General features: G+C 34.9%; 1 pseudogene; it reads left to right on the top strand.

The window, feature by feature from the left end:
* The first annotated feature begins 5,739 nt into the window (after positions 1 to 5,739).
* Positions 5,740 to 16,171, top strand: LOC115510266 (annotated as a pseudogene).
* The last annotated feature ends 493 nt before the right edge of the window (positions 16,172 to 16,664 follow it).

Raw genomic sequence — 16,664 nt, 5'->3', positions numbered from 1 at the left:
GTGTTGGTCTTCTGGGTGAGGTGCCTGTTGCACTGATTCTCAGGTAAACTTGGCATAATAAAGATACACCTGCAAGATGTCAGGGTTTGGTGATTGTTGTAAACAGCTCTAGCCTCCACTAGTGTGCACTCTGTTGCTCATGGAAGTTGGTCAGTCCTGGTGTGTGGAAGGTAATGACATTGCATCAGTCTCTCATCCCCAGAGCAGATATTTTACACCCTCCTTCTTTAGCAAGACTTACAGAAGAGCAAACACTCCCCCCTCTTGTGTTCCCAGCTTCTGTCAGATTCCTGCCTTCACCCTGTCTATGTCTGAGGTTTCTGGATGCCAGGCAGCACAGTACTCCTTTTTTTAATCTCAGGGATATAGCTGTGTTTTTAAAAACCATAAATTTTAGGAATCTGGCACAGCTCAGACCCACTCTGATCCTCTGGAGGAGGGTCTCACCATGCTGTGTCAGGTGTCAGTTTGTCCCAGAAGATGGTCATCCAACCATGCACAAGTTAAGAGTTTGTGGTAAAGCATAGCAAAAAGCTGGCACCAAGGTTTACAGCCCTCAATAGTTATCTCTGTACTATGTTGGTGAACCAGGCAACATGTTGGAGACCACCAACACTTTTGTCCCCAGAGATGCCATGCCATGACTCTTAAATGCACTCCAGGAATGGGAAGCATTTATCAACATGTAATCTAGAAGATCCTGAGCCAATGCTGTCTTATCCTGGGCCTCTGACCTCCTTCCCCAAAGAAGCACCACTAAGCTGCCAGGCATGGCCCTGGTGATGGCGCAGACTTCTAAAATTTCAGACATTGAGCTCTACTGCATAAAAAAATTTACAGTATTCAGTCCCCCTCCTTTTCTCAGTTAATGGTTTTAGGGAAATTTTCTTTCTTCCTTTCTTTCCTTCTCTTTTCCTTTTTTTCTTCTTTCTTTTTTAATTTGAGAGAGAGATAGAGCATGAGTGAGTCGGGGAGAGGGGCAGAGGGAGAGAGAAACTTAAGCAGCCTCTATGCTCAGCACAGAGCCCAACACAGGGCTTAATCCCGTGAACCTGGGATCATGTCCTGAACCAAAATCAAGAGTGTGACACTCAATAGCCTGAGCCATTCAGGCATTTTGGGGAAAGTGTTTTCTTGTGTGAGCCCCTGCATAATTCTCTCTCTCTCTCTCTCTCTCATATTCTTCTTTCTTCATGATCAAGTATTACTCCTCTTGGCAGCACCTGTAGTTCTTTTCTCCCCCAAAACAACTCCACAGTTCCTACCTTCCATGATGTGGCCTTTTGTCTGCCTCTAGATGTGTAATTTTTTTCTCTCAGTACTCAGAGAGACTTCTTGTGTATTCAGAATCATTTGATATTTATCCATTTGTGTTCAAAATGCTAGGCAAGCTTAGGGTTGTCCTACTCCTCTACCATCTTAACTGAAGAAATCTAGCTTGATTGATCAAGAAAAAAAGAGATTCAGTAAACAGATAAATTATAAACAAAAGAAGGAATATTATATTTGATAACAGAGAAATACAAGAGATTATAAAAGACTACTATTAACAATTTATTTACATGACAAAAAACAGATATCATAGAATAAATAGATAAATTCCTAGGTATATACACATACCAAAACTGAATCATACAATAATCAAATTTCTGAGCAGACTAATAATGAGCAAAAAGATAGAATATTTTACCTAACATCTAAAGAAACAACACAACAAAGGCCTGGAGCAGATGATATCATTTTTGAATTCTAAAAAAAAAAACAGAAAACAAAAAACCCACAAGTAAATAATAATAGAATTAACATTGCTCTTTCTCAAACTTTTCTCAAAAATTGCAGAAAAGGGGAAATCACAAAACCTATTTTTATGAGGCCAGTATTCCTCTGGCACTAAAGTCGTATAAGGACATTGAAAAACAATAAAAGCAAGTACAAATATCATACTGTTTTGATCACTACAGCTATATAATAAAACTTTAAGTCCATAATTCTTATGACCCCAGCTTTGCTTTGCTTTTTCAAGGTTGTTTGGCTTTTCAGGGTCTTTTGTGGTTCCATACAAATTTTAGTATTGTTTGTTCTAACTCTGTGAAAATTGTTGTTATTTTTATATAGATTGCATTAAATGTGTAGTTTTTTGGGGTAGTATAGACATTTTAACAATATTTGTGCATGCAATCCATGAGGATGGCATATCTTGAAATTTGTGTGTGTGTCATTTTTAATTTGTTTCATCAGTGTTTTACAATTTTCAAAGGATAGTCTTTTCACATATTTAGATAAGTTTATTTATAGGTATCTTATTGTTTTTTTGTAGTTGTAAATGGGATTGATTTTTTCATTTCTCTTTATGTTGTGTCATTATTGGTGTTTAAAAATGAAATAACATTCTGTGTTTAATTGTTTTTTTTAATATGTATTTATTTGGAGAAGGGGAAGAAAGAGGGACAGAGGATAAAGGGGGCTCTGAGTGGAGAAACTGACAGCAGTGAGCCTGATGTGGGGCTTGAACTCATGAACCACAAGATCATGCCATGAGATGAAGTCAGTCATTCAGCCGACTGAGCCACCCAGGGGCCCCTGTGCTTTGTGTATCCTGTGACATTGCTAAATTTATTTACCAGTTCTAGCAGTTTTTTTGGTGGAATCTTTCTGGTTTCCTATATAGAATATCATGTGATTTGCAAAGAGTTAAAGTCAACTGCTTCCATGCCAACTTGGATGTCTTTTATTTCTTTGTGTCGTTTGATTGGTGTGGCTAAGATTTCCGGTAATATGTTTAATAACAGTGGTGAAAGTGAATATCCCTGTCTCTTTCCTGGTCATATAGGAAAAGCTCTCAGTTTGTCCCTATTGATGATGATATTAACTTTACTTTTGTTTTTTATATATGATTTTTATCATGTTGAGATGTGTTCCCTCTAAATCTACTGTGTTGAGATTTTTTATTATGAATGGATGTTCATAATAAATACTTTTTCTGTGTCTATTGAAATGATCATATGAATATTACCCTTTCTTTCAAAGCTGTAGTGGTAAAAGCACTATGGTACTGTCACAAATATAGACACACGGATCAATGAAGCAGAATGGAAAACCCAGAAATTAATACACAACTACATGGCGAATTAAACTTTGATAAAGCAGGAAAGAATTGTCAGTGTGAAAAAGATAGTCTCTTCAACGAATGGTGTTGGGAAAACTGGACAGCTTCATGTAAAAGAATGAAACTGGACCACATTCTTACACCAAACACAAAATAAATTCAAAATTGGTTACAGATCTAAATATGAGACCTGAAACCATTAAAATACTTGAAGAGAACATAGGCAATAGCTTTTTTGACATCAGCTGGAGCAAGTTTTTTCTAGACATGTCTCCTGAGGAAAGGGAAGCAAACAATAAACTATTGGGATATCAAAATATAAAGCTTCTGCACAGCAAAAGAAACAGTCAGCAAAACTAAGAGGCAACAGAGTGGGAGGAGATGTTTCTGAATGATATATCCAATAAAATATATGAATAACTTATACAATTCAACATCCAGAAAAACCAAATATTCTAGTTAATACATGGGCAGAAGTCACGAATAGACATTTTTCCAAAGAAGACATATGGCCAACTGATGCATGAAAAGATGCTCAACATCATTCATCATCAGGGAAATTCAAATAAAAACTCCAATGAAATATCACCTCGCACCTGTTAGAATAGCTAAAATCAGAGAAATAACAGGTGATTGTGAGGATGTGGACAGAAGGAAACCCTCTTGAACTATTGGTGGGAATGCAAACTTGTGCAGCCACTCTGGAAATCATTATGGGGTTTCTTCAGAAAGTTAAATCACTACTACCCTACCATACAGCAATGACACTACTAAGAATTTATCCAAATAATATAAAACTAGTAATTCAAAGGAGGTACACACATCCCAATGTTTATAGCTGTGTTATCTACAATAGCCAAATGATGCAAACAGTCCAAATGTCCATCAACTGATGAATGAATAAATAAATGTTATTTATGTCTATACATTGGAATATTACTCAGCCATAAAAGGAATGAAATCTTGTCATTTGCAATGACAAAGGTGGAGCTAGAGAGTATTATGCTAAGTGAAATAAGTTGTGGGGAATAAGCTTAGAAATTCCCTGAGCCTGCCCTGATGGGCTAACAAGGCATAAAGAATTAAAAAGTCATAGGATATTCTCACTCAAGTTTGGGTAAACAAGATTAGGTAAATACATATAGGTAAGGTGGGGCAGAAGCCCCAGTATAGATAGGGTGGGGCAAAAACTACAGTATAGGACAAAGATATATGAGGTAAACAAGATTAGGTATTCAGGGTGGAAACGTCCCCCAACTTAGTACTATACCAGAAAACTGCTTTCACAGGAAAGAAGGACCAAATTAGGTAAACAGGTAAATAAGGCTATAGACCGCTGTGGTTTAAAGTTGTCCAGAGCAGAGCTAATCAGTAAAAGAAAGGTGCCTTGTTGACCCTGAGGTAACATGCTCTGTCTTTCTTGCCCACTAGACCAGTTTAGGTAAACAGAGGTGGTTCCTCACATCTGCTGTAAACAATCTTCTGCCCAGGGCCAGGGTTTTGTTTGTATTAACCCAAACCTCTAACACTGCATACTTTCAAAACCCCCTTTCCCTCATGCCCATGAGTTAATGTTCAAAGTTTCATTATATCTTTGTGCACGTCCATCATCATGTTTGTACGCTTTCTGATCCTAATAAAAACGGAGGAAGAACCCTTAATCAGGGTTCTTGTCTTCTCCCAGACATTAACCATCTCTTGTATTTTTAATCCTGCATCCTGCTTTCTTGCTGGACAAGAAAGAACTCCAGACCCAGAGTCTACAAAAATAAGTCAATCTGAGAAATAGAAATACCATATCATTTCATTTATCTGTGCAACTTAAGAAGCAAAACTAATTATAATATGGCAAAATATATGGAGAGAGGAAAACCAAGAAACAGTCTCTTAACTTTAGAGAACAAACTGATGGCTACCAAAGAGGAGTTGGTGGTTGGGGGTGTCTGTTAACTAGATGATGGAGATTAAGGAGAGCAATTGCTGTGATTAGCACAGGATGTTGAATGGAAGTGCTGACTCAGTATTGATTCAATGTTGATTGTACACCTGAAAGTAATATTACACTATATTTTAACTAACTGGAATTTGAACAAAATCATTTAAAAACATCATATAAATGCAAAAATTCTCGATATAATACTGTTTATTATTCTTATTCAACAGTTTATCATTCTTATTCTTATCCTAGCCAAAGCAATCTGGTCAGAAAAAAAATAAGAAAGGCATCTAAATCATAAAGGAAGTAAAATTTTCTGTGTTTTAGATGGCATAATCTTATACACAGAAATCCTAAAGATTCAACCAAAAAAATCTTATATCAAATAAATCAATTCAGTAAAACTGAAGGCTTCATTAAGATCCTTAAATATTAGTGAGTTGCTTTGGGCAGCATACCTATTTAGCCATTTGGTGTCTTTTGATTAGAGAATTTAGTTCATTTACATTTAAAGTAATTATTGATATTTATGTAATTATTGTCATTTTATGAATTACAAACAGTTTTCTGACTGTTTTTAGTTCCTCTATTTTCCTTTCTTCTTGTCTAGTTTTCCTCTCTTTCAGTTTGATGGCTTTCTCTAATGTGATGCATAGGTTTTTGTGTATCTACAATAGGAATTTTCTTTGTGGCCATAATGAGGCTCACATATAAAACCCTAATTAAAGTTGATAGCAAGGTAAGTGTGAGTTCATTCTAAAACTTAACATCTTTAAAATGTTTATTTATTTTTAGACAGATACAGAGAATGAGTGGGTAGGGAAAGATAGAGAGGGAGAGAGAGAATCCCAAGCAAGTTCCACAGTGTCAGCACTGAATCTATCATGGGGCTTGATCCGATGAACTTGTGAGATCATGACCTGAGCCAAACCCAAAAGGTGGATGCCCAACTGACTGAGGCACCCAGGTGTCCCTAAAACTGAACATTTTTCCTTGTCAATATTTAATTTGTTTGGCCATCATATTTTACATCTCTTTATTTTGTGTATTCCTTAGCTAATTATTGCAGTTAAAGTTATTTTTATTACTTTGCCTTTAAACTTTTAAACTAGCTTTATAAGTAATTGACCCACTACATTTACTATGTATGTAGTTTTACAAGTGAAATGTTACTCTCATATACTTTATTCCTACTAACTAGTACTTTTCTTTTCACTTTAAAGAAATACCTTTAACATTTCTTTTTTGGCCAGTTTGGCGGTGGTGACTTCTTTCACTTTTATATTTCTGAAAAGAATATATATATATATATATATATATATATATATATACATATATATATATATATGTATATATATATGCTGAAAGTGAAGGATAGCTTAAAAAGTTTCATGCAAATGAAAAACCAAAATCCTGGGTACCTATATTTATATCAGACCACATAGATTTTACTTATTTATTTTTTAGACATCACAGACCTTAAACAAAGATTACAATAACAAAGATGTTCCCTACGCACTGAAAAAGAAGTCAATCCAACAAAAATATTTAATATTTCTAAATTTTCTGCACCCAACATAGGAACACTTAAATATATAAGGCAAATATTAAGAAGCTTAATGAGAAAAATACAACAAATAGCAGGGAATTTAATACCCCACTTACTTCCATTAACCAACCATCCAGACAGAAATTAAATACAAAGTGACCATAGGAAATACATTAAAGCAGATGGACTTAATAAATATACACAGAACATTCCCTCCCCAAAAAGCTTGATACATATTCTTTTCAAGTGCACATGAATCATTCTCCAGTATAGATTATATTTGGCCAAAAAATAAGCCTCAATAGATTTAAGGTTATTGAAAAATTTTTTTTCTACCAGAATGATTTGAAAATAGAAAGCAATCACAAGATGAAAAGTTGAAAAACACAAATATGTGGAGATTGGAAATCATGCCACAGAACAATGAGACAACAAATAAATCACAGAAGAAATCAAACTTTACTTTGAAACAAATGAAAATAAAATAAAACATATCAAAATCTATAGAATGTAACAAAATCAATTCTATGGGAGAAATTTATAGAGATACAGGCCTACCTCAAGAAACATGAAAAAACTGAAATAAACAATCAAACTTTGCATCCAAAGTAACTAGAAAGAGTAGAACAAACAAAACCTAAATGAGGAGAAGGAAGGGAATAACAAAGATCAGAGAAGTAAATAAAATAAAGAGTAAAAAAAGAAAAGTTTCAAAGAGCAATGAAACCAAGAGCTGTTCTTTGGAAGGATAAACAAAATTGACAAACCTTTAGTTAGATAGAAAGAGATACTAAGATACTAAGATACTAAGATAGAAAGAGAGAGGGTTGCAATAAGTAGAAATGAGAAGAGGACAATTTGCAACTGATAACAAAGACATACAAAATTTTATAAAATATTAGTATAAATAATTATACATCAACACATTTATCAATCTAAAAGAAATTGACATATTTTAAAAGCATGGAATCTTCCAAAGCTGAACCATGAAAAAGTAGAAAATCTGAATCTACTGATCACTAGGAAGGAGATTAAATCAGTAATAATTTTTTTTTAATGTAAACCTCAGAAAACAAATGTCTAGGACCAGCAATCTTCACTGTTGAATTCTACCAAACATTTAAAGGTTAAATACTAATCCCTTTCACAGTCTTCCAAAAATTGAAAAAGGAAAAATATTCCCAAGCCCATCTTATGTAAGACAGTATTACCTTGTTAAAACACACACACACACACACACACACACACACACACACACACACGAGAATGTCATAGGAAAAGAAAATTAGGGGTCAATATCTCTTATGAATATAGGTACAAAATATCATCAACAAAATACTAGCAAACTGAATTCAACAATACCTTAAAAGATTCATACGCCATGACCGAGTGGCATTGATTACAGGAACGTAGGATGTTTCAACATTTGTAAATCAATCAGCATGATACACCACATTAACAAAATGAAGAATAAAATGTATATGGTTATCTTAGTAGATGACAAGAAAGAAGTAAAAAACAAATTAACACACACACATACACACACACATATATATATATACATATATATATACATATACATATATATACATATATACATATATATGATAAAATATATGATAACAATATATATGTTATATATATACATATACATATATATATGATAAAAAACTCTTAACAAAGTGGATATACATGTAACATACCTCAATATTAGAAAGACCATATATGATAAGCCCACGTCTAACATCATACTCAACAAAAAGCTGAAAGTTTTTCCTTTAAGTTCAGGAACAAAACAAAGATGGCCAATCTTACCAGTTTTATTCAACATAGTATTAGAAGACCTAGCCAGAATAATTAGATAAGAAAAATAAATAAAAGACATCCAAATTAGAAGGAAAGAAATAAAATTGTCACTATTTATAGATGATATAATTTTATATATAGAGGATTCTAAAGACTCTAAAAAAAAACTTTTAGATATAATAAAGTTAAAATTACCAAAATCAATGTACAAAAATTAGTTTCATTTAATGCACTAACTACAGACTGTCAAAAGAATATTTTTAAATTTTTTCAAAAGGAAGAAAAAAAACCTAATAATGAATTTAACCAAGGAAATGAAAGACATGTGCAGTGAAAACTATGAGACAGTGGTAAAATAAATTCAAGAAAATGCAAATAAATGAAAACATATTTCATGCTCATGAATTGGAGGAATTAATGTTGTTAAAATATCCATATTACCCAAAGCAATGTATGGACTCAAATAAATCCCTATAAAACTTCCAATGGCATTTTTCACAGAATTAGAACAGATAATTCTAAAATTAGGAAACCACAAAAAATTCCTTACAGCCAAAATAATCTTGAGAAAACAGAACAACATTGAAGTCATAACAACCCTTGCTTTCAAACTATATTATAAAGTTACAGTAATCAAAAGAGTTATGGTATTGGCATAAAGTGACACATAGAACAATAGAGCAGAATAGTCCAGAAATAAAACCCTACATATATTGTCAATTGTCTAGCATAGGAGCCAAGACTACACAATGGAGAAGTGTGGGGAATAAGCTTAGAAATTTCCTGGGCTTACACCAATGGGTTAACACGGCATAAAGAATTGCAATGGGTGGGATGCTCACACCCAAGTTTGGATAAACAAGGTTAGGTAAATAAGTATAGAGAAGGGAGGGCAGAAGCCCCAATATAGAATATAGGTATATGAAATAAACAAGATTAGGAATTCAGGGAGGAAGTGCCCCCCATCATTTAGTACTATAGCAGAAAGCTACTTTCTCAGGAAGGGAGGACCAAGTTAGGTAAACAGGTAGCCTGAGCTATAGACCGCTGCGCTGCACTGCTGGTGAAGCTGCCCAGAGAGAAGATGATTAACACAACAAAGGTGCCTTGTTAACCCTGAGGTCAAGTGTCCTGTCTTATTCCTTAGGCTAGCTAAGATAAACAGAGGTGGTGCCTCATGTCCCCTGTAAACAACCTTCTGCCCAGTTGCATGGCATCAGGATTTTGTTTTGTATTAACCCAAAACCCTAACCCTGAATATCAAGATCCCCTTTCCCTCATGTCCGTGAGTTAATGTTCACAAATTCATTGTGTCTTTGTACAAGTCCATCACCATGTTTGTAAGACTTCTGCTCCTAATAAAAATAGGGCAAAGACCCTTATTTGGTGTTCTTGTCTTTTCCCAGACATTAATCATCTCTTGCATTTTAATCCTGCGTCCCGCTCTCTTGCTAGACAAGAAAGAACTCTAGACTTAGAGTCTATGACAGGGGGAAACAGCTTGGCAGTGCAAGATGTGTAGATGTGAATTCCAGGAGAGAAAAAATGGTAGCACTGCAGAGAGGAAGGAACCCTTTCTGTAGAGAGACAAAAGAGGGAGAAAGAGAGAGGGGTAGCAATTATGTTGCATTGTTAGCACAAGAGGAAATCCTTTCTGGACCATGGACTGGGGAGTGAGGAGTACTGAGTGTTCCAGTTTTGTTTTGTTTTTTCAAATGCTGTTTGGAGCTTGAACGCTGAGATTTTGGAACTCTGCAACTTTCTCTATATCAGAGCTGTGGTGTGTACTCCTGGGAGGCAGGCCCCAGAGTGCATAGTGACATGTCATAAGGAAATTTTCAAAATACAAAAATAAAGAGAGAATTCTGAAAGCATCTGGGGACAAAATGTCCTTAACCTGCAAGGTTATACATATAAGGGTGAGGGTAGACAAGTTCTGAAACTTGTCAGGTCAGAAAAGAGTAGCAGGACATATTCAATGTGCTGAACAGCTAATGTGCAGCTAATGTGCAGCAATGTGCAACTAAGAATTCCTTATCCAGCAAGGTTGTCATTCAGAATAGGAGAAACAAAGACTTTCCCAGAAAAACAAAATCAAAAGGAGTTAGTGACCACTAAACCAGCTTTGCAAGAAATTTTAATGGGGACCCTCCAGTGGGGGAAAAAACAAAAACAAAAACCCAAAGCAACAAAGATTACTAAGGAGCAGAGAATATTACCAAAACCACCAACTCTACAGGTAACACAGTGGCACTAAATTCATACCTTTCAGTAATCACTCTGAATGTAAATGGTCTAAATGCTCCAATCCAAAGACATAGGGTATCAGAATGGAAAAGATCCATCTGCACGATACCTATAAGAGACTCAATTTAGGCTTACAGACATCTTCAGATTGAAAGTGAGGGGATGGAGAAACATCTGTCATGATAGTGAGCATCAAAAGGAAGCTGGGGCATCTATACTTATATCAGACAAAGTATATTTTAAAACAAAGACTGTAGAGCCACCTGGGTGGCTCGTTTGGTTAGGTGTCCAGCTCTTGATTTTGGCTTAGGTCATGGTTTGTGGCTTCTTGCACTGGCAGTGTGCAGCCTGCTTGTGATTCTAACTTTCTCTCTCTTTATGTCCCTCCCCCACTCTCACTATTTTTGTTTCTCTTAAAATAAATGAACTTAAAAAAAATAAAACAAAGACTGTAACGAGATAATGAGGGGCATTATATCATAATTAAGTAGTCTATTTATCAAAAAGATCTAACAACTGTAAATATTTATGCCTCAACTTGGAGAACTAAAATATACAAATCGACCAATCACAAGCATAAAGAAATTCATGGGCATAGGAGTACAAGATTTTAATGCCCCACATACAACAATGGACAGATCATCTAAGCAGAAAATCAACAAAGAAACAATGGAAAAAATGGCTTTGAATAACACACTGTACCTGATGGACTTAACTTATTTTTTAGAACATTTAATCCCAAAGCAGCAGAATAAACATTCCTTTAAAGGGAAAATAGAACATTCTCCAGAATAGATTGCATACTAGGTCAGAAATTAGCCCTCAATATATGAAAATAGAGATCATACCATGAAAAATTTCAGATTACAAATTTATGAAACTAGAAATCAACCAGGAAAAAAAAATGGAAAGGGCTCAAATACAGTGAGGTTAAAGAACATCCTACTAAAGAATTAATGGTTTAACCAACAAAGTAAATAAGAAATAAAGGTAAAATACAAAGAAGCAAATGTAGATGAAAACACGACAGTCCAAAACCTTTGGGATGCAGCAAAAACAGTCCTAGAAGAAATTACACTGCAACTCAATTCAGGCCTATCTCAAGAAGGCAGAAAGGTCTGAAACAAAACCTAAACTTACACCTAAAGGAGCTAGAAATGGAGCAGACAATAAAGCACAAAGCCAGCAAAAATGAAACAATAAAGATTAGACATGAAATAAATTATATATATATATATATATATATATATATATATATATATATACAAAAAAAAAGTAGGATCAATGAAACAAAACATGGGTTTTTGAAAGAATACAAAGGTTGATAAACCCCTAGCCAGACATCTCAAAAAGAAAAGAGAGAGGACCCAAATAAATAAAATCACAAATGAAAGAGGAGAGATAAACACCACAGAAATACAAACAATTATAAGAGAAATTATATTATGAAAAATTATATGCCAACCCACTGGACAACCTGGAAAAAATGGACAAATTCCTAGAAGCTCACACAAAACCAAAATTCAAACAGGAAGAAGTAGAAAATTGGAACAGTCCCATAACCAGGAAAGAAATTTAATCAGTTATAATAAATCTCTAAACTAGAGTCCTGGACCAGATGGCTTTCTGGGGGAATTCTACCAGACATTAAAGAAGAGTTCATGTCTATTATTTTCAAACTATTCCAAAAAATAGACAGAGAAGGAAAACTTCCAAAATCATTCTATGAAGAGGGACTTATCTTGATTCCAAAACCCAATAAAGACACCAGACAGATATTCCTGATGTCCCTGGATTCACAAATTCCTAACAAATACTAGAAAATCAAATTCAGCAGTACATCCAAAGAATTATTCACCATGATCAAGTGGGATTTATTCCTAGGCTGCAGGGCTGGTTCAATAATAGAAAATCAATCAATCAATCAATCAATAATAAAAGAAAGGATAAGAACCATATGATCCTTACAACAGGTGCATACAAGGCATTTGACAAAATACAGCACTATTTCTTGATAAAAAACCTTAAGACATTTGGGATTGGAGAAACATACCTCAGCATCATAAAAGCCATAGAATAAAGGCCCACAGCTAATATCATCTTCAATGGGGAAAAATTGAGAGCTTTCTCTGTAATGTCAGGAGCACAAGGGATGTCCACTCACACCACTGTTGTTCAACATAGGCCTGGAAGTTCTAGCCTTTGCAATAAGACAACAAAAAGAAATAAAATGTACACAAATTAGCAAAGAAGAGATAAAACATTAAATCTTCACAGATGGCATGGTAATCTACATGGAAAATTCGAAACACTCCACCAAAAAAAAAAAAAAACTGCTAGAACTGATTTTGATTTCAGCAAAGTCACAGGGTATAAAATTAAATACAGAAATTAGTTGCATTTCCATACACGAATAAACTGGACAGCGAGAGATAGAAGAAAGAAACTGGACCACTCTCTTACACCATACACAAAAAGAAATTCAAAATGGATGAAAGATCTAAACTTGAGACAGGAAACCATCAAAATTCTAGAAGATAAAGCAGATAGCAACTCCTTTGACCTTGGCTGCTGCAACCTCTTACTAGCCACATTTCTGTAGGCAAGGGAAGTAAAAGCAAAATGAAATATTGTGACATCATTAAGATAAAAAGGCTTATGCAAAGTAAATAAAACAATCAATAAAATTAAGGTAACCAATGGAATGACAGAGGATATTTGCAAACGACATATCAGATAAAGGATTAGTATCCAAAATCTATCAATAACTTATCAAACTCAATACCCAAAAAACAAATAATCCAGTGAAGAAATAGGCAGAAGACTTGAATAAACACTTTTCCAAAGAAGACATCCAGATGACTAACAAACACATGAGAAGATATTCAACATCAGCTCAAATTCAAGAAAATAGAAATCAAAACTACAATGATATACCACATCATACTTGTCATAACGGCTAAAATTAACAACTCAGGAAACAACAGATGTTGGCAAGGAGGTGGAGAAAGAGGAACCCTTTGCACTGTTATTGGGAATGTCAACTGGTACATCCACTCTGGTAAACAGTATGGAGGTTCCTCAAAAAATTAAAAATAGAACTACCCTATGATTCAGGAATTTCACTACTAGGTATTTATCCAAGGGATACAGAAATGCTGATTCGAAGGGGCACACTCACCCCATTGTTTATAGCATCACTATCAACAATAGGCATATTGTCGAAAGAGCCCAAATGGAAAGAGCCCACTGGAAAGAGCCATCCAGTAACTGATGAATGGATAAAGTATAGTGGTATATACATACAATGGAGTACTACTTGGTGATCAAAAAGAATGAAATCTTGCCATTTGTAACAATGTGGATGGAACTAGAGTGTAATATGCTAAGCAAAGTAAGTCAGTCAGAGAAAGACATAATATCCTATGATTTCACACATAGGTGGGATTTAAGAAACAAAACAGATGAACATAGGGGAAGGGAAGGAGAAATACGATAAAAACAAATAAGGAGACAAACCATAAAAAACTCTTAAATACAGAGAACAACCTGAGAGTTGCTGGAGGAAGGTCGGTGGTATATATGCTAAATGGGTGATGGGCATTAGGGAGGGCACTTTTTGGGATGAGCACTGGGTGTTATATGGAAATTATGAATCACTACATTCAACTCCTGAAACCAATACTACACTGTATATCAATTAACATGAATTTAAATAAACAAATTAAAAAATAATCAAAATGATATAAGTACTAGCAATTTTAATTTCCTTGGTAATTACAGATATTACATTTTTAATCTTGTCAATAATTGAAACTAATAATATAAATTACTTTATGATACTAGCCTAATATGCTGGTTTTATGCTCATCCAAATGACAACTTATAAACAAAACTAGCACTCTCAATTTTTCCTCTGAATGTTGACAATTATTGCACAACAATTGAAAATTAATTGCTCCTAATAGACCCAGGGAAATGCTGCAGGTTTTTTCACAGTGGATTTGGGCATTGACATATCCAATAATTTGAGTACATGCCATTTATTAATGGAAAGACCTTTTATATAACTTCCATATTTTATTCAAATAATGCATTGACAGGGCATCAACCAACTACAGGGTAAACTGGTATTCCCATAACCCACACCTCCAGACCCCTAAGGAAAATACTTCAAATTATTTCATAATTTTTCCCAGTACTTTCTTGATATTGTAAACAATATGCTTATCTTCTAATGGTTGACTCATAAATCCAAATATGAGACCATAATTTGTACCTTAGGCCACTGTGGATGGAATGTTGCCCCTCACTACATCACCGACTTTTTCCTCTTTCCCTCTCTCCCCATTCAACATAGTTATGTTTTATGTTTGGGGACATGCATTGTTCCATCGTTAGAATTTATTGGTTACATATATAATATATAATGGTACTATAAAACATGGTGTTAGTTTATTTGATAATTCTCACTATGGCATTGTTCCATCATTAGAATTTATTGGTTACATATATAATATATAATGGTACCATAAACATGGTGTTAGTTTATTTGATAATTCTCACTATCACCTAAACAGATCTTAAAATCTTCTTGAGATAAATTATAGTAATATAGGAAGAATTGAACAGTTATTCATTCTAATTTTTCTCATTCTCTTATTTTCTCTTTTTGACAACCTGTCCATGATCATCCTCATCCTCCTGGACACCTATCTCCATGCATGCATGCATTTTGTACTTAGTTCTCCCTTGTGGACCTGAACTACATCTCCACCATTGTCCCCAGGATGGTGTCCAATTATCTCTTTCAAAACAAGTCTATTTCTTTCATTGGGTGAGGGATTCAGAGCTTCTTTATCTTGACTTTAGTAGGTGCAAAAGGATTACTATTGACCACTATGGCATATGATAGCTAGGTGGCTATTTGCTTTCTTCTCCACTATCCCGTTCATATGAGTAAAAGAGTCTGTGTGTTGATGATAATGGGATCCTGGATAATGGGCTCAATCAACTGTTGTGCCCACACTGTATATGCCTTCCATTTACCTTACTGTCAATCCAGAACTGGCAACCATTTCTTCTTTGATGTACTGGACATATTGGCCTGCATGAGCCTGGCCAATGGTACTGGCCTGCATGGGCATCTCAGCCTGAGAATACAGTGTTTGGAAGCACCACACTATTGATTGTGTTTCCTTTAATTGGCATTACATGTTCCTATGGCCACATTCTCCTTGACATCTACAGCATGCACTCAGCAGAAGGGAGGAAGAAGGCCTATTTGACACACCGCACCCACTTCGTTGTGGTGACTTTCTAATATGCACCCTTTGTTTACACTTATCTATACCCAAGATCTCTCCAATCTCCAAGAGACAACAAGGTTCTTGTTGTCTTCTACACCATGCTTACCCAAATGTTCAACCCAAATGCTCAATCTACAGCCTTGAAAAAAAAAAAAAAAAAAGAGGTGATAGGGACCATGGGAAGAGTAATTGAGAGGATCTGTTCTGTAAAAATATAGAGGAAACTCTCAGTCCTGCAGTCTCATAAGAAGACCAATTTCACCTTTTTTACACCTTAAGGGCAATATTATTTCAGGATTGAAGACAAGGACTAAAATAACCTAGACGATTAAAATAATTGAGATTTGACCAAACAATTGTATATTACTGATCACTCTTTTTGTTTTCTTTGTGGTAATTTTTTCAATAAAGATAAAGGCCATATATTTTATCCTAATTTGTGGACAATAAGGGTTTTTTTTTTCTAATTTTTTAAATGTTTTATTTATTTTTAAGAGACCCTCAGAGTGTGAGTGGGGGAGGGGCATGGAGAGGGAGACACAGAATCTGAAGCAGGCTCCAGTCTCCGAGCTGTCAGTACAGAGCCCAATGTGGGGCTTAAACCCATAAACCTTGAGATCATGACTGGGCTGAAGTCAGATGCTTAACCTACTGCACCATCCAAGAACCCCCAATAAGGCTTTACTGATATGTAGAAATGATACTGGAAAC

Source organism: Lynx canadensis, chromosome A1 (genome assembly GCF_007474595.2).
Source record: "Lynx canadensis isolate LIC74 chromosome A1, mLynCan4.pri.v2, whole genome shotgun sequence".
Lineage (NCBI taxonomy): Eukaryota > Metazoa > Chordata > Mammalia > Carnivora > Felidae > Lynx > Lynx canadensis.
This window is presented reverse-complemented; position numbering and strand designations above follow the sequence as displayed.